This window comes from Carettochelys insculpta, chromosome 1 (assembly GCF_033958435.1).
Source record: "Carettochelys insculpta isolate YL-2023 chromosome 1, ASM3395843v1, whole genome shotgun sequence".
NCBI classification, from domain to species: Eukaryota; Metazoa; Chordata; order Testudines; family Carettochelyidae; genus Carettochelys; species Carettochelys insculpta.
The window spans coordinates 203108930-203127135 of NC_134137.1; positions in this window are offsets into that span (position 1 = coordinate 203108930).

Sequence of the window (18206 nt, forward strand, 5' to 3'; positions counted from 1 at the left end):
CAGAGCTACTGCCAATGGATCTCAGGGTTTCTCAGCTTGGTGGCAAGGAGCAGGATGCAAACCCCAGCTCAGATAGGGCCCTCCACTTGTTGGGTAGAGTCCAATCCAAGCCCCCACCCAGGGCTTCCATTAAATGAGTTAATGGTCTCAGAGAAATTCTTGGGCAGCAGGGAGGGCAGGTGTTCGCATCAAATAGCTAATGCCAATGCAGCCCTTGTTAGCAGTTTCATCATGGACTAAGGACTGGATGGGATTGGGACACAGTGAGACATTATCAGAGAGGTAGCCATGTTAGTCTGTAGCTTCAAGAACAACAAGAAGTCTTGTGGCATCTTAGAGACTAACAGATATTTTGGAGCATAAGCGCATAGAGCATAAGTGTGACATGAGCATCTGCAGATAAGATCCTTCCTGCTCAGGATGGGGGCACACAGACCACACAGCACTAGGAAATTGGCACTGCTGCTGCCCATATTTTGTCAGCATTGCAAATGAAAAGAGACCTTTTAAATCTAGCACTGAACTGACTCGAACAAGTGGGGGACATGCCCGTGTTGTGTTCTGCTCATCAGATGCCTAAAAACAAACCATCTCCTAAACTGTGAATACTTTCTCTTTTTCAGTCCTTGCAAACCAGCACATTGCATGGCTGCCTTGGGGCAAGAATGTCTTCCCAACAATGTGTGGGCAGACATACAAACCCACATCACCATTATGCTACTTGTAAACAACAAGCACACGGGCAGAACTCCCTAGTCTTCTCCTGACCTGTCTAGATGCCTAGGAGAGAGAAAGCCAGTGTGTAAGTGTGGGCTTGGGAGCCCGACACCATGTGAGAAGGAGAGCAGCTCCCTACCCTCCACTAATGCAAAGGAGTAAATATAATCTATGCCTCGGCATAGCCTAAGGCTCTGGAAGAAAGGACTTTCAATTAGACTCTATTCTGCACCATCCAACACTTACAGCAAGGCAGAAAGCATGGCATGAGCCCCTCCCCAGCAGCCCCTCAGCAGGAGAAGTATAAGCCAGCCCTTCAGTGCCCCTGCATTAATACTTTTATGAAGGGGCCTTTTAGGGAGAACAGGTACACCGGTCATTGCTTAGCCACCACAGCAATCTTGATGCAGCGTGTGTGTGGACTCCATATGCTTGAAATAAGTTTTTGTCATACTAGTTTTTCCTTCTTTTGATGCCAGAGCTGCAGAGCCATGAAACTGGGGAACAGAGCTATCCCATCCATAGGGACGACCCCCCATATGGATGTTAGCCTGTGGGTTCAGCGTGGCCTGTGGGGCAGCAGAAGGGGCTGGGCCCCTGCACTCACCACAGCAGTGGGAGCTGTGGGAAGTGTAGCAAACCAGCAGCTTGCTCCGTTCCGCCACCATCTCCCGTCCAGGTCACTCCACTTCACTGCAGCAGTGGCAAGCAGAGCATAAGAGACTTCCTAACCCCATCCTGCCCCACTACCCAAGCGATGCAGGCTTGGGGGAACAGAATGCAGTGGGCTGGGGACAGAGCGCTCTGCTTCTCTCCCCTGCTGGGAGTGTGAGGATTCCCAACCCCTGCTTCCACCCTTCACCAGGCCCCCCAAGTAAACCCCTAGCCTCCTCAGTAATCCCCCGATTGCATAACTTGGGGGTGGGAGGGCTTCAAGGAAGGGGTGCAATGGGAGCAGGAGTGGGCAGCACAGGGATGGGAAGAGGGGGGCAGGGCAGGGCTTGGTGGGGAAGAGGTGGAGGCACTGGCGTTGTAGTTACCCTGAGCCCTCAACCCCCAGGCCGTCGCCCTGTTGGGGAAAGTATGATGCAGCATTTTTAAAAGGGTTTGTGTAGCAGAGTGGTCTCTTCATGCTTCCTCAGATGCTCGTCTAAGTCCTTCTTGGGAAGATGGCCCCTCAGAGTGTTCCTCAGCCACTTGCCAAGACGTGATCCCGATTGCTAGCCATGCACCCTGCACCTGAAGGCCCCCACCACAACCCTCTCCTACCTTCACCAAGAACTGGCTGCCCAGTCCTTACACTGAGCCCACTGCACCGTGCTGCTCCCATTCAGCTGGGTGTGCTCGGCTTCACAGCCGGGGAGGAACGCTGAAATCCACAGTCTAACAGAAGTTGGTTGCCATGTGGTAAAATACTGTAGAGCAGCAAGATAGGTTGTTAATCTACTCCACTCACCAAGTTAGCAGCTCACCATGCTGTTCCTGCTGCAGTCCAGCAAAAGTCACACTGTGAGGCTTAGTCAGCATCCTATACTTTCAAGCAACAATGCACAAGCTGCCCTCCTTCACCGTGCTGCAGAAGGGTTCACACACAGAGTTACTACAGGCAAAGCTAGTGCACTGTAGGTGCACTCCCTCCCTTGTCAGGCACCAGCTCACTGTGGACACATGCCCCAGGGTTTGGACTATCCAAGCTCTGTTGTGGGTTAGGAGGTACACTGCTGAATGGGGAGGAGGATGGACAGGCAGATATAACAGCCCTGCATAAAGGTATTTGCCTGAAAAAGACTTAAACAGGGACCAGGGTCAAACTGGGAATGCAGAACCAGTGGGTTCCCTATGATTGTTTAGTTCTATATTGTTCATCACCATAGCACCTCAGTAACTAGGATTTGTCTAAGGCCTGTGTGCCACCTCCCGCGTTAGCTGTGTGGGAACCCCAAAGATCTGAAGCTTGGTTTGGGTTTGGATAAGTGGTCCAAATTTCAAAAGTTCCTCCGTGTTTATCTTCACTTTTTAGTCTGGGAGCCAGATAGGAAGCCTCAGGCAACCTGGCTGCTTTGCAAGAACCCTGCAAGACCTAGCTTGGTCTGGAACAGAAACACCACAAGGACAACCTCTCTTCAACCACATCTCAAGCAGACCAGAAAGTTCCTCAGTTTGGGATTTCTGCCTCCCTCCCCCCCACATGGCCCACTTTCCAACCATTTACAGAATTAACCTGACTTGTCTGAACCTCAGTGAAGCTCAGTTTGGGCTGAAGGTTATGTTGGTTCTTATATGCAATGACATCCAGCCTTAATCTGTGCCAGCTGCCATTCCCAGCTCTAGGAGTTAGGACAGCTGGCTGCCAAATCATGGCTAGGGTCTTCTCTCTGGAGTGAAATGGACATAAAGATGGATTAACCAGTTATCTGGAGATTCTTCCAGGCCCTTGGTGTAGGAGTTGTGATTGGGGAGGAGGGGAAATGGGTGGACAGCTGTACTCTGGCTGTCCTAAGATGTCAGAATAGACTCTTGGGATGCATAGTCAAGAGCAGCTAGGAGACTAGTCTGGGGTCTTAACTAGTCTTTATCTGGCCCCCGAATCAGGGAGGTGGTCAAGCTACTATGGCCCATCTTGTTTGCTCTGTTGAGTGCAGCTCAGCCAGATTTCAGTAGCAGGGCTAAAGCAAGGTGCCAAGTTAGTTTCTTATGTGTGAGTGGGTGGGGTGGGGGGAATCCAAACACATTGTTTCCACCAGTTCTCTTTTCCCCACTATTTTACTGACATACGTGAGCAATTCGACTAGATTGGAGAGGCACAATTCATCTCTAGAGAAGTTTTGTGTGGCAAGTCTTCAAGTGTCTGTTGCTAATCACTTTCCCTAGTACCTTGTGGGAGTCCCAAGTCACAGGGAAATATCCTTCCACAGAGAAACCCTGGAGGAGCCCACGTCTGCATTCCATCCTAGCCATTTAGAACTAGTTGCTTTCACAGCGGCATGCATGGCTATATGGGTCTGTCGGACACACCTTTTTCCTCCACTAGGGAATATGAAAGAAAACAAGAGGTGCCTGGGGAAATCTGCTCAGAGAAGCTACAGTTCGCTATCACAAGAAAATATTCCACTCAGTTCAAAGCCTTGACTAATAAGCCATCACTCTGTCACACTGGCAGACAGTAGAGCAGGGATAAAGACAGCAGCTCCTTCGTGCCTTCAAGAGAAAAATTAGCATCAACCCACAGCAACAATGCCAAAGTTTAATAAAGGCCCAAGCTGGCATCTGACTCAGCGTCTAGGCAGGATATTGATTGGAGGGGCTACTCATTATTCCTCTGCTATGGTTTAAACATGCGCTGCCTTTGTGACACCACCACCAGCCGTGGGAACCCAGCAGCCTTGGTGTTAAGAAGTGATCTTATCACCAAGCTGAGCTAAAAGGTCTCTTACAGATGGTGTGTCTGATAGGCAGAAAAAGGCATTATACCAGCATGTGATTCTGAGAGTGGATTGTATACAGGGTGCCCAAACATACACTCCCTATACATATTATTTGATATAGCCCATTAGCAATCCAACCCTCCCTGATCCTGAACTCTACAAGCTGTTATTAGAAAGGCTGCTCAGTGCACCAAATCCCTAAGCTGCCAGGACCACGCTAAGTGTACCGCTACCTGGAGAGCAAGGAAAGAAAAGCAAGCAGGCCCACCGATGGAAGGGCCAGAATTGCACTAGGGCCTGGAGGTTCAAAGGGTCTGGCACTCCTAGCTGCCGCTGCTGCTACTGCGAGAGCAACTGGAGCTCCGGAGCCCTTTGAATTGCTGCCCGAGCACCATTCCATGAGGCTCGAGGGGCTAGAGCAGTGGGGCGCTGCCTGAGGCCCTGCCCCTTCCATCTAAGACCCCACCCCTTCTGGGGCACAGAGCAAGTCCTGCCAACACCTTGCCCCATTGCCAGGCCCACTGAGTGCAAAAGCTCCACAAGGATGTAACTGTTGCTATTGATTTTACGTGGAAGGTGCTTGAATACAACAGGGATGGATGGCAGTGCGAAACCCTATTAAGAAGGAGTATCTTGTGTCATCAGTTAGTTTGGCCACTGCCATTTCCTGATCTGTAATGAACAAATGCACTAAGTATCACTGTTCTTCCCAGGGATTTTTGGGACACTCCACTTTTAATCTCTTTCCACGATGAAAACTCACAAAACTTCCTTCTCTTTATTTCCCATCTTTTAGTTTTTGATCCATAACAGAACTTTGCCTCTTCGCCGATGACTACATGTTTTTTCGTAATAGCTTCTTAGTGTGTGAGAGCGGGTGGGTGGGGATCCAAATACATTGTTCCTACCAGTTCTCCTTTCTCTGCTACTTTACTGAGGTGCAGAAACAATTCTACTGTATTGGAGAGGCACAATTTATCTTTACAGAAGCAGTGCTGATCTGTCACTGTTATGGGCCTCATCCAGTCTCCATGGAAGTCTCCTCAGGTCACAAACCATGTTCAACCAGGTGTTTTATAACTGTATATAATTTTTGTTTCAATCAGTATCCCAGTTCTGGCCCAGGACCTGGCTCACTAATCCATCAGTCCAAGCACCCTTTTTTTTCAAACCGGATAGAACATTTCCGCCCTCTGGTTCTCCAGTAGTTTAGCTGGTTTGAATATATTTGTGAGCTGCTGAGGCATTTCAGAAGTTCCTCCCAAACTCTTAGCTGTGGTGCCAGAGGGGTAGCTGTGTTAGTCTGTGTTTTCATTTAAAAAACCAAACAAACAAACAAACACACACACAAAAAAAGAAATCCTGCAGCACCTTTGATAGTCACAGGAATAGCACCCATACTGCTTAATTTAATTTACTTCTTCCACTGGTCCTATTAATGACAGGTGACCCCTCACCCCCATTTTTCTTCTCCTCCTCCCTCCCTACCCCTTCCTGTTAATATAAACCCTGGATTCTTATTATCTGCTCCAAATCTGAAGAAGTGATTTTTGTCCATGAAAGGTCATTACATAATAAATAAATTTGTTATTCTTGGCTGTGGATCATGTATTCCTAGTGACATCCTGCTCTCTAGTTTATCATTTTGTTGTGACAATGCAAGCTTGAGTTCTGGCTCTAAAAAAACTACGAGCCTGAGCAAGAGCTTTCATAAACCCCCCCGTCTGCCCACCCACTCACCTGCTCATCCTATCACCAATCTGCTGAACTTCCATGCAGCCCTGAACTCTCTAACACTTGACACCAAGAGGTCCTTAGATCATATGAACCAAATTCTAAAGCAGTAGTCTATATTTTTTTGTTAAGGTCAAAATTTTTGGTCAAGATATAGTTGAAGTCGAGATCCCAGAGAACAGTTTTCACACTGCAGGTAACTTGTTCAATGAACACATACTATGCTGTGCATTAGTAATATTACCAGGGTCTGTTACTTATATATTAGTGCATTAAATGACAAGCCACTGTGTAGCCTAAAAATAATCTCCAGTAAAGGTGCAACAAATTATTCTAAGTAAGTAACTGGTACAATGCCAAATAGATGCACAAATTAGCATTAAGTATCAGAGGGGTAGCCATGTTAGTCTGGATCTGTAACAGCAACGAAGGGTCCTGTGGCACCTTATAGACTAACAGAAAGTTTTGAAGGTACTTTGAGTTTACAAACAGTGTTAACTTTGGCTTTGTCTAATAAATTTATTGTCGGTATATATGTATATAAATTAGTAGGTAAATATATTTACATCTTTTGAGCCTATTTGGTTTATTTAATATTAGTATCAGAATCTAAAAGAAAATAACAGTACACTTGAATGCTTCAGCTTTTATGTTTCAAGCCTTTCCAATAACAAATACACACCCAACTATGTGTGTATTAAGCAAAATAACAATGAATAATTACTGTGAAATATGTGTTAAAACTGTAGCATCACTACTGAGAATGTAATTTTATATAGCAATGCAAGTTTAAAACAAAAAATATGCATGAATAATATACACTGCTACTACTCACCATCAGTGGAAAAACTGACAGGTCCTCTGCTGGACAAGGGCCCTGAAGTTTGGAGCGTATTCTGTCAAGGCAAGCACACAGTTCATTTTCAGTCAGAATGTAGTAGTTATACAATTTAATGTCATTCTTTTCTGGGAATGCCAACTCACACGTATGTTGTGTCAAACATAGTCAAAATGTGAAATGCCACTTTTCCAAAGAGCGGATATTTGGAGTCCAGCACAAGGTGGCCTAGAAAGTTTCAAATGTAGAATTCTCTGCATTACAGTGGTGACTTGGTCCAAAGGAAGCTGACATGTTTAATCACCATTAACATTATGTTAGCATACTCATTGCCAATCTTCCCTGTAAGCTGAGAGCTTGGGCAGCCACACAGAGAGATTCAGGTGCTTCCCAGCTGATTAGCACAATGCCACATCTACCCACACTGGGCAGAATGTGTTTCTGCTAATGGCACACATCCACACTTGCCTTTGGCTTGCATGACAAAATTTATTCTGCCCATGGAAGGAAAAAAATTAGCGCGAACACTGCTCATTGCTAACTTTGCACATAGCCTGGTTTGATGGGTTACACAATGATAGCAAACCAAGTGAAGATCTTGCAGATGTCTTACAAGCCCTCCACGAGCATCAATCATGGCAGGAGCAGCGTGTGTTGTAACTGAGGTGATCTGAGTCATGTAGAAGCCTTTCTTAGACAAAACAGCCTGAATAGAGTTAAACAAATCCTCACTTCTTGTGTGGTTGTTCAATGGTATAAGGAACACCAAATCCTCCACAAATTTCTCTCCATCAGAAGAAGTCGGGCATACTGCCCTGGGTCGTGTGTGAACTGCCGGCTCACAGTGGCTACCCCTGCCCATCCCCCCCGCCCAAGGCCCTGTCCCTCCTTCCCCTGCTGGAGCCCAAAGAGCCCCCAGCCACCACAGCCACCACTCCCCACTCAGCCTCAGGCTGCCCAAGCACCTGCAGCTCCACAGCAACAGGCAGGAGACGCAATCCCCAGGCCTGGAGCACTGAGCAGGCAGGTGACACAGCTGTAGCCCTAGAACACCAGGTGGGTGGGTGGCACACTGCCCACCCTTCCAAGAACCCAAACTGCAAGCCTGGTCTAGGGATGAACCATAGGTGGGTGGGGTCGTGTATGGCTGTTTGGAGAGGCTGAGCCTCCCTGGGCCTGCAATACTTGCAGCCCATGCATACGTGCTAGCTCAGCTGTATCCCTGGTATCACAGGACTTGTCCATCACATGCGAAGTTTTCCCGTTTTCCATTTCTCACACAACTGCTTGAAAACATCTTTTGCCCTCATCTCAACATGCCTAACAGTGGTTGTATTTGAGAACTGCAGTTGTGTGAAGGCATCAACAATGTCTTTCTTCTTTCACTTCTTAACATTGTCCACATCTGTTAAAAGGATTCTTCTGTTTTGCCATTCCCCAGACATACCTCAATGACATTTCAGTTGCTTTTCCTGAGTCCAAATAGCCTCTGGAATAATATTGATGCTGTGAAAAACATGTATTCTCTCATGAAGTGTTTGTCTGATCTTTAAACAGCAGCCCAGTGAATTTTTTTTTGGGGGGTGTCAATACCCACATGTTTCTTTCATTTGGTGTTTACACTTAGCAATAGCCACTGTCTCTGTACATACTGGTTGACCTTTTGGCAGCAGTGGCAAAATAAAACAATAAGCATCAGTTCGTTCTTCTTTACATGAATGGATTTTGATGACATCTTTCATTTTTTGTCCTGCCATGTTTAAACACAAGGGCATTAAATATTGAAAGTGCCTCAATAAGATTAGGTTTGCCCTGGGGCTCTGCACCCTACCACTCACAAACCAGCGAGAGACGGGGTAGGGAAGGAGAGGAGAAGGGGGCAAGGCACTGGAGACTTCCCCTTGCCAGCACAGAGGGATGGGAAGAGCAGAGCTACCCAAGCCACTGAACTCTTTCCTCTCCTTTCAGACTCCTGAGGAGGAGGACTTGAGAGCACTGCCTGCTTCCTTCAGCAAGCCTGATCGAAGCAAGGGAGAAAGCAGCCAATCAAAGGAGGTTTCTCTGAGACAGACAGGAAAGGTGCACCCCTGAGCAGCTTCCATGGAACTGTGGGCACATTATTTGTGGGACCTGTGACAGTGACCCAAGGGTGCCATTTCAGAGTTGGGGGTGGTGGCCTTGGGCATATGCAGCAGAGGGCACTACTTCAAATGTGGTGACCCAAATTTAATGGTGCCCTACACAGCTGTGTATGCTACATGTGCCTGAGGACAGCCCTGTTGCCACAGTCGGACTGCTTCGGGCCCCTCGAGTGTGCTGTGGCCCCTGTGGAGCAGGCAGTCAGGCACCTTTACTTATGCTGTTTCTCAGCCACAGGACAATGTTGGTTTGTGGTGGTGGCAGCAACAGATGAGAGAAAAAGTGTTGGTGATGGGCTCCTTCACCTTACCCAACATCCCAGCTTCCCCCAAGGCACCAGCGTGTGACTCCTCTACCAGCACAACCCCCCGCCCCCCCCGCACTGACTGTTTCCTACCCAGAGTTTCACAGACTTGTCAAAAACATCTGGCAGCCCGGCTCTGGCCTATAGTCCACTTATGTATGATCCCCGGACTGAAGTGTGGTGAACTGCAAACAAAATCACAGTATCCGCCTACTTCAGCAAAATACAGCTTGCTGTCTGTTCAGCAGTCCAATACCATTTAATGCCTGCCATCGCCGAACTGCTTGCAATTTCCTTAAAGTTACTGTAGCTGTCTGGCTTACTGTCTCTCCAGGTTCATGTCCTAGCGCCCAGCATTATGGTGTCTACCTTCCTGGCTGATGTTAGTTTGCTACAGGAGTACAAATCTGATTCCTAATGAAGAAAAATAACTCCCACATATTCTTACTAGTAACAGAGAGGGAGCCGTGCTAGTCTATATACTATCAAAACAAAAAGCAGTCAAGTAGCACTTTAAAGACTAGCAAAATAGTTTATTAGGTGAGCTTTCGTGGGACAGACCCATTTCTTCAGACCATAGCCAGACCAGAACAGACTCAATATTTAAGGCACAGAGAACCAAAAACAGTAAGCAAGGAGGACAAATCAGAAAAAAATGAGCAAGGTGAGCAAATCAGAGAGTGGAGGGGTGGGGGGGAAGTCAAGAATTAGATTGAGCCATTTTCTTACTGGTGGACATGATTTCCCAAAGAATCTTTTTTTATCCTAAGGAGCTTGAGACAGATTCCATGGACTGGGAGGAGTCACACCTTGTTGGAGAGGGAGAGATAGGGAAGCATTGAGATTTGCTGAGGGGCATGGAAGAGGGGCTCTCTGGGTTTTTTGTGGGACAGGAAGGATGTGGGACTTGTGAGTCTAGATGGTAAGAGACACCTATTGTCTCCATGGTTTAGTGAAGCATTATAACCTCTGCCTGCTAGAGCTAAGCTGAATATCTGAACCTGCTGCGGTTCCCATCTCTCATCCCTTGAGTAGCCAATGGCATTAAGAGCCAAAACAACAGCTCTCTAGACAGTATCACCCAGGAGTTCCAAACTGCCTGGGAGCTGCAGACAAGTGCTGATATCAAACCCCAACAACTGAAACAGGTTGCTCAACTTTTTCCTATCAGCACATTTCAAGGCCATTTAGATTCCTTCCTGGAAAGCCCCAGTCTGCAGCCATCTGTTCTCCTATGCAAACTCAGAACTCACTTTTATAGCCGTAAAGCTATTGACAGTGGAAACACAGAATCAGGCAGATGAGACTATTTAAGAAACCTTTACCAGATGTTAGGCAATGCTGCATCATTCCGTTGCAGAGCTGCCTTCTGCTGTGTGCTGTTGAAGTGTTATCTTTCCTGAGACTGGAAGTTAGTTCTTCACAGGGACTGACTGGGGTAAATAGTCAGAATTCCCATTTTTCCATCCACCCTGCCCCCTGGAAAATATTTTGCATGACTTTGTAACATTTCCATTTATATTTTCCACTGCCCTTTCTGTGGTCATATCCCGTGGTGTCCCTGATTTGGTGACAGCACTCCCAAAAATGAGTGCATTGTTTTGAAACCAGTCTTGAGTTCCCTTTGATCTTAGAAGAACCAGTTAGAGGGTTTTTTTTCTTTTCCTTCATCAGGGATGGAGGGGAGTGGGAGGGGGCCAACAAGAGCTAATTATGTGAAGCACTGGCTTAGTCCACATGGGTATCACATGTGAGAACTGTGTACCCCACTAGCATGTGCCTCTTTGTTTCTCACACTTGCGGAAACCACAAATCACTGCTCGAGTCTGGGTATGAGTTTTCCTTGGACTTGGTAAGGTCACTCTTATCACCTCAGAGGTCTCACACTCAGCTGACACTTCCTCTTGTTTATGGTGTCTGGGTTTTTTTTAAACAATATAATTGATGTTTTCCCACAAGCTTTTCTCAAGGGGACTAAGGCTGTATTTGGGATAGGTTTAGCTGAAATGAAATAATTTCTTAGGCACTTCAATTTCATTTAATGATTTTTACTCTCCCCCCGCCCCCTCGCCAAAGGCAGCTCCCCATTAGCTAATGTCAATAACTAATCCCATGCTATTATGTAGTTCCTGTATGATTCCATATAGGAGGTTTGCCCCAGAAAAGATTTGACCCAGTCCCAGTCAATGTTCTCTTCAATCTTTTTCATCCATGTGGAGAAATTTTCCATCCATGTGGAGAATATTTTCATATGCACCGAGGTGTGTGTGAACATGCACCACTAGTAGAAAGAAAAATCCTAGTTTTTGGTCCTCGACTAACCACACAAGTGCACAGATTATAAGGAACACTAGTACCAGCCTATTTTGGTACTTTGTGACAGTCATACAATCAGTTAAATGCAAAATCAATGACCCTCAAGGGGAATGTGTAGATAATGGTTATGAAGTTTGTGTGCATTTTATCTCAGATGCTCTAGGTCTCAGGATCACACTTCATATTGATTCCTTCTGACTGCAGATTGAGAATGCACATTAACTCCCATCATTACTCTGCAGCAACCACCTGAGACTATGCAACAGCCATTGCACGAAAGATCTATCCAGCTCTCTTTGAGCCAGGAAGGTCAGTCAGTGCAAAGCCTTGAGGGGCAAGGGACAAGGAAGTTCTCCAAACTAGGCATGTATTGTCCTTAGATAACATAGGCATTTCCATGTTAATTGTCCAACATATATCATTCAAATTCTACTCAACAGCGCCTCCTGCATCATGTTTTGCACTGTGCTTTTAATCATACCAATAAAGAGATATCCATAAATCCAGGGACTTCATTCGCCCTGTTTCCTTACCACATTGCAGGTTCTTATTTGCAATTCGTGGTTGGTGGGAGGATATTACAATGGATACAAACCTTTGCTGAGCTTTAAAAGAGTTCAGTGCAATGTTGTGTTTTCCTGCTCACTTTCGGTGCCAGTGTAAGGGGCCAGACTGACAGCCCTGGAAGGTAAAGTCCAAAATGTGCACCAGCTGCAGCAGGAGAGGCTGCCCTCACTGCACCTCACTGTCAGGGGCATAGGCACTGACTCTGTGGGTGTTCTGTGGCTCAAGCACCCACAGAAAACAAAGGGGGTGCTAAGCAGCCACCAACCACTGTGGTTTGTGTGGATCCATGGCTGGCCAGGGATCAGCTACTTGGAAGGCCCCAGGGCTGGCCATGGATATGCGAGCGGCTGGTCGGAAGCACCCAGGTGGGGAGGCAGCATAGAGGAAGTGGCTGCCCAGTGGTAGATCTTGTGGGAAGGGCAGAAGAGGGGGCAGGAAGAGGTGAAGTAAGAGCGGGATCTGGTGGGAGAGGCCTAGGCAGAGCAGGGCCTCAGGCCACAGTGAGGGTTGAAACATCCACCAGGAAAAACAAAAGTCTGTGACTGTGGCCAGGGGACATTAAATCTGACATGGTAGGTTCATCTCTTGGGATGAGAGAGAGGGTAACTCAGCAGACTTTGTAATGACCAATCCCTTTTAAGTCCACCATGCTGTGATCTGCGAATGGCAGCACTGCTGGTAGTGAGGGTATGTCTACACAGCAGTGTTATCTCAAAGAGATTTTCCAGAATAGCTTATTGTGAAATAATGCTGCTACACACAAAATGCATTTTGAAATAATGGTCAGTGTCCACACACAATAGAGCCTATTTCAAAACAGAGCCATTGGACGTACTATGGCTTATTTCAAAATAGGCGCTATTCCGCATCTACACAGCCCATATTTCAAAATAGGCGCTATTCCTCATGGAATGAGGCTTACCTATTTCAAAATAAGCCAACCGCTATTTTGACATCATTTCAAAATAGCAGTTGCTTTGTGTAGATGCTAGGAAAGTTATTTAGAAATAACTTTGCTGTGTAGCCCTACCCTCAGTCTAGTGCATGAGATGTTAAGAGAATGGTATAAACTGTAGCTGTGCTCGATGTGCCTTAATTTGCCCTTCTGTGTGGTCTCCACTTCAGGAGGTTGACAGGGGTGTTCACTCCTGTTGACTTCCCTTATTTCTTGTGAGGAGCAGGAGTACCGCCATCAATGGGGGTGCCCTCCAAGTTCAATTTAGTGTGTCCTTACCAGATGTCCTAAATCAACCTCCGGAAGATCGACCGCACCAGCATTGATCTTCCGCTTAATGAAGACATGCCCTAAGTTGGTAACCAGCACTAAAATCATTAACAAAAGGAGCAGACAATAAGAATCTTTTCTCGTTAATTCGTGCAATTAAATAGCTCCTAATTTTACCGACTGGGTTATGTCTTGAAACATTTTAAGAATGCTTCTAGAGATAGCAATCTGGCTCTGGGCAATGTGGCCTGTCAAAAGACTTCCTTGTACTTCAAGGCAATCATTTCATATGACATAACTGCCCTGTAACAGCCAGTTCAGCTGTATGCTGCTTCTTCACCAAACCCTTTCATCCATTTGCCCAAAGATGTCTCCTTTGGGGAGGGCTCCAGAGCCTTCAATCCTTATGGCAAAAGCACAACTTTCAGGGTAGGACTAGCTCCTGGGTACTCTGCTCCGTAACAGGGTTAATTGTGCTGGTTGTAGAGCAGGCCCCATTCCCTCTCTTCCCAGTGCAAAAACCATTTTCTTTGAAGTGAGGCAATTCACTTCTCATTCCTGTGTGTCCTCCCCTCTCCGCTCTCCCCCATCACACCCTCTCACCTCTTCCGATCTCCACTGGCACTGCTTGTTTATACTTCTGGCACTGTCCTCCCTCTGAGGCTTGTGTTCTGAAGCCAGGAAGCCCTCCAGTGCCACAGCTAGCTGGGGAGCAGGTACCTCCTGAAGCCGGTGCTTGTGCTGATCTCCTCTGCATGTCAACACCCTGAAGAGAGAGGTCCAAGAGTATTTTTACCTGGCAGTATCTATCAACTCAGCAATTTCCAAGTTATCACACCTGACTTCATAATGTCAGGCATGCATTATCACCCTACATGGTGCCGTGTTATTCGTTTGTGGAGGGCAACAGTATGGTATATATCACAACTGATGTACCACAGAATTAACACTTATGCATATTGGCAGCTTCACCCAAGAGTAGTGCCATCACCAACAGCAAGCCTATTCCCATACAGGATCTCCATCTTTGGAAATATTTAAGAAGAGGTTGGATAAATATCTAATAAGGCTTGGTCCTGCCAGGCATGCAGGGGCTGGACTTGACGACCTCTTGAGGTCCCTTCCAGTTCTAGTGTTCTATGATAAAGTCACTCCCATGCCCAGGTTTTTGCAAGATCAGAGGCAACACGATGACTATGAAGTGAATATGTGGTGTCATGGCACCAGCAGACAGGTTTCAAAGCCAAAAATTTGGGATGGCTACATTACTTGTAAAGGTTTAAGTCATGAATCTGTTGCACAAGTCACTCCATACAAGCGCACCTAAAACATTTATCCTAACACATGCTATCAAGTGTTATTTCCGTGGCACGTTTTAGAACAGAGATACTTTAAGACATATTTGTGCATAGCTAATATCTGCCATAGCCTGCTGCCAGTAAAGCAGGCTGTCTTCAGGCCTGCTTCTGCAATGCACTTATGCAGCTGCTTGTCTAGACACAAGTGTTTTAAGTCTTGCTGAAATCCCACTGATTAAAGTGTGTCTTCAAAACTGAGCATGTATGTAAGGAATTGGTTGAATGGGAATGCTGTGCTGAACTTTGGTTTTAAAAGATGTGAAGAGCTCCAAGTAACAGGCAGCGTAAATATATATTTTTAAACCTCAAGCAAGAGACCTTTTCTATTTATCAGGCTATTGCGGTTTTGGCCGTCAGTATCTTGGGATTTTCCAGAGATATTTGATCCCCCCATTCTCTTATAAGACATGGTGGGTAAGTCTAGTCCTAGTAGATTACAACAAAGATATTGGATCACACCTTAAACTTAAACTTGTCACTGACCCAGGACTGAATATTGGCCGACACTTTGGAGAGCAATGGAATTTTAAATCCTGACTTTTTGAGCTGCTCAGTGGTTGGGAGCTGGGTTCCCTGTAAGCTGTGCCTATGTGTGACCATTCAGAAGAGATTCCGATGCCACCCAGCTGACTAGCAGAGTACCTACAGCTAGGTTTTTGGTTCTGTTGGTGGTGCACCTTTGCACATGCCTTAGTGCCCATAAAAATTATTCTGCCCATGAACGGACAAAATTAGCAGGAACAGAGCATTACAATTTTGTAGCTGTCCTGGCTCAGCCTCCTTCAGGAGTAGTTTTTCGGGCACCCATTCCTGCATCATTGAAGCAAATAATGAATTTCACCAATACGTTCAAAAGGAGCAGGATAAGGCCACAATTAAGTAGTGAATCCTGCAAGCAAATATCACTGCTTTGTCTTAAAGGGAGTTAGCAGATGCTCATAACTGGATTCTTTTCTTATTATTGTCTCTTGTCTGTGCAAAGAGTGAAAGTGCTTGGAAAGGGCTAGCCAATCAGAATGTTTTATGCTTGAAAATCTAACGGCACAGATTTCCAGTATTTATCCCAGCATGGCGCCAGTGACTTTAACATGTCACCAATACGTGGGTCTAATCACGTGGAGAAGCTGATTGCAGCTAGTTTGGAGCAATGAATGTATTATTAATAGGGCAGTAGGGGTGCACTGGATTGTGACTCTGGAGACCAGGAGTGTGTTCATGGCCCTGATGTTTGTCTGCTGTATTTTTTTTTTTTTTTTTGTTCTCCTCTGCACGGCTCAAAATGTCTGAAGAAATGTTCCTCTCCAACTTTTACATAGAAGCATAGGCTGCACTAAGGCTTAGCATGGAAGACCTTAACCAGCAAGATTTTGTATGGTATCTTGGAAGTGTGTGCACCTTCACTTCACCATGAAAATCCCACCGTAGTTGTACCAGCTTCCCTGAGCCAGCTATACCTAAACGCCAACTTGCACCTTTCACAGACTAGCAAAGTCTGCTCCTCTTTGATACATATATTTTACTTTCCTTAGTTTTCACAAAGACATAAACAGGAATGGACTTGTGAGACTTGTCGTGAGCCCTTTAAATAAATAGCCCTGCCATCTTTTTAGTAGTTTGACTAGTTGGTTTCAGGCCCCGGGGAGGAAGCTAATAAACTTTTAGTTGCTTTGCTATTGTTTTCCAAAAACAATTTGACTTCCTTTCTAAGAGCCCCAAATCCTCCATTAAAAATAGAGTAGCTGGGAGCCTGCCGAAGAGCTGAACTTGTGCCAAGTTGCTGCTTACAATGCAGCCTGCGTAAGATCACATATATATATATATCCCGATCCAGGATGACTCTTTAAAAGAGCCATAGACTGACAGCTGCTAGTGCATGTCGGCACAGAGCAGGAGCTGGGAACTCCCAGCCTATTTCTTCAAACTTTAGGGAATCTTCAGCCCGTCAGCTAGTGTCAAACTATAAGTGGCTGTGCTCCAGGAGTCAGCTGGGGTTTGCTTGCCCCCCATTAAAAGGGTCCTCCCTCAGACAAGGAGCCATCCTGGGCACTAGCAGAGAGATGAATTCCCATCTGGCCTAGAGTCTGAGCAAAGTTTCTAGTAACTTTCATCCCCTGCATTGTGTGTTGCTTCCTCACCTGTCCAGAATCATCAGAAAGAGGTAACAGTTATTATTATTATGATAATGATGAAATAATGTGCTTGTGTGAGATCACTATTGATTTAAAACAGGGAGTGGTATCTGGTGGCTAGAGTCAGGGATAGGCAGTCAGGACTGTTAGGTTTAGCTCTTGGCTCTGCAAATGACTTGCTGAAGTCCTGGGCAAATCACTTAGCCCTTCCCTGACTCAGTTTTCCCATTTATGAAAGGGGACAATTCTCACCTTCACAGGCCTGCTGTGAGGCTTCATTAAATCCATGTTTGCAAATTGCTTTGAGATGCTCTGAGACGCTAAGGAGGTGAGAGGTAGTAAGTAGTACTGGCAGCAGTGGATGAAATGCAATGCTCTGCTATGGCTAACACAAGGCTCGCAGCTAACCATTTACTTCAGAAAAGATTTTCGCTTCTGACTTACAGAGATGGAAATCTGCCTCAACTTTTCACTCTTTAAAACTGTGTTTCTGACCTCCAATGTAACTGAAATCGTACTTTGGAGCTGAAGATCCCTTCACGATTGTACTGTACCCAGAGAATCTGCTGCAAGGGAGCTCTCCCTTTGTCCCTCATCTATGTGAGGGAACTTTAAGGGAAAAAAAACAGCATCTGGCTAACCTTGCTGATAGTACTGCCCTAGTATAGACAAGGCTCCAACAGATTCCTGCACTTTTATCACACTGAGTTTAATTGACTTAGTGGTGAGGCCATGTAAGCCAGGGTTACAGAAAGGCTCCTACTGATGCTGCCATCAGTGATAGCCCAGGCTGGATTTGTTTTGCTAAAATCCACTTGTGTAGAAAAGCTAGACAGAGAGGGTACATTCCTCTGTTGTAACAGACCCTCTCTCTTCCCCCAAAACAGCCTAGGAAACCCAGATCTGGCCCAGATGATGGGCTGTGTAGCTGTAGCCTGCGTGTACAGCAAACGGCCAGCGGGGGCAGGAGCAACTATATTACAGTCATATCAGACATAACACTAATACCACTTCGTACCTGTCTAGCAAACTGAACTTTACAAGCATTAACAAATCACTCCTTTAGCCACCCTGGTGAGTTAGGTCTGAATTATTATCATTTTATAGATGTGCCTTTACAGAAAAATCCTATTGCAACTCCGAGGGATAGTGGGGCTCTACAGAAATTGAATAAGGCTCTACAGAAATTACTAAAGAAACCAAAGAATTTAATATTGTTCTCCATTCTACAAGTTTGTTTATTTGGGAAGTACAATAGAATTCCATAGCAGGTATAGGTATCAACCCTATACAGAGGTTCAAAATTTCAATAGAAAAGATACAATTTTTCATTACATATGGAATGTAGTACCAAGAGTTAAATGTGCTGCTCAAGGCCACACTGAAAATCTGTGCTGGAGCTGGAAGTCGAGTTTAGCGTTCCTGGTTCTTGATCTTACACACAATTCACAAGA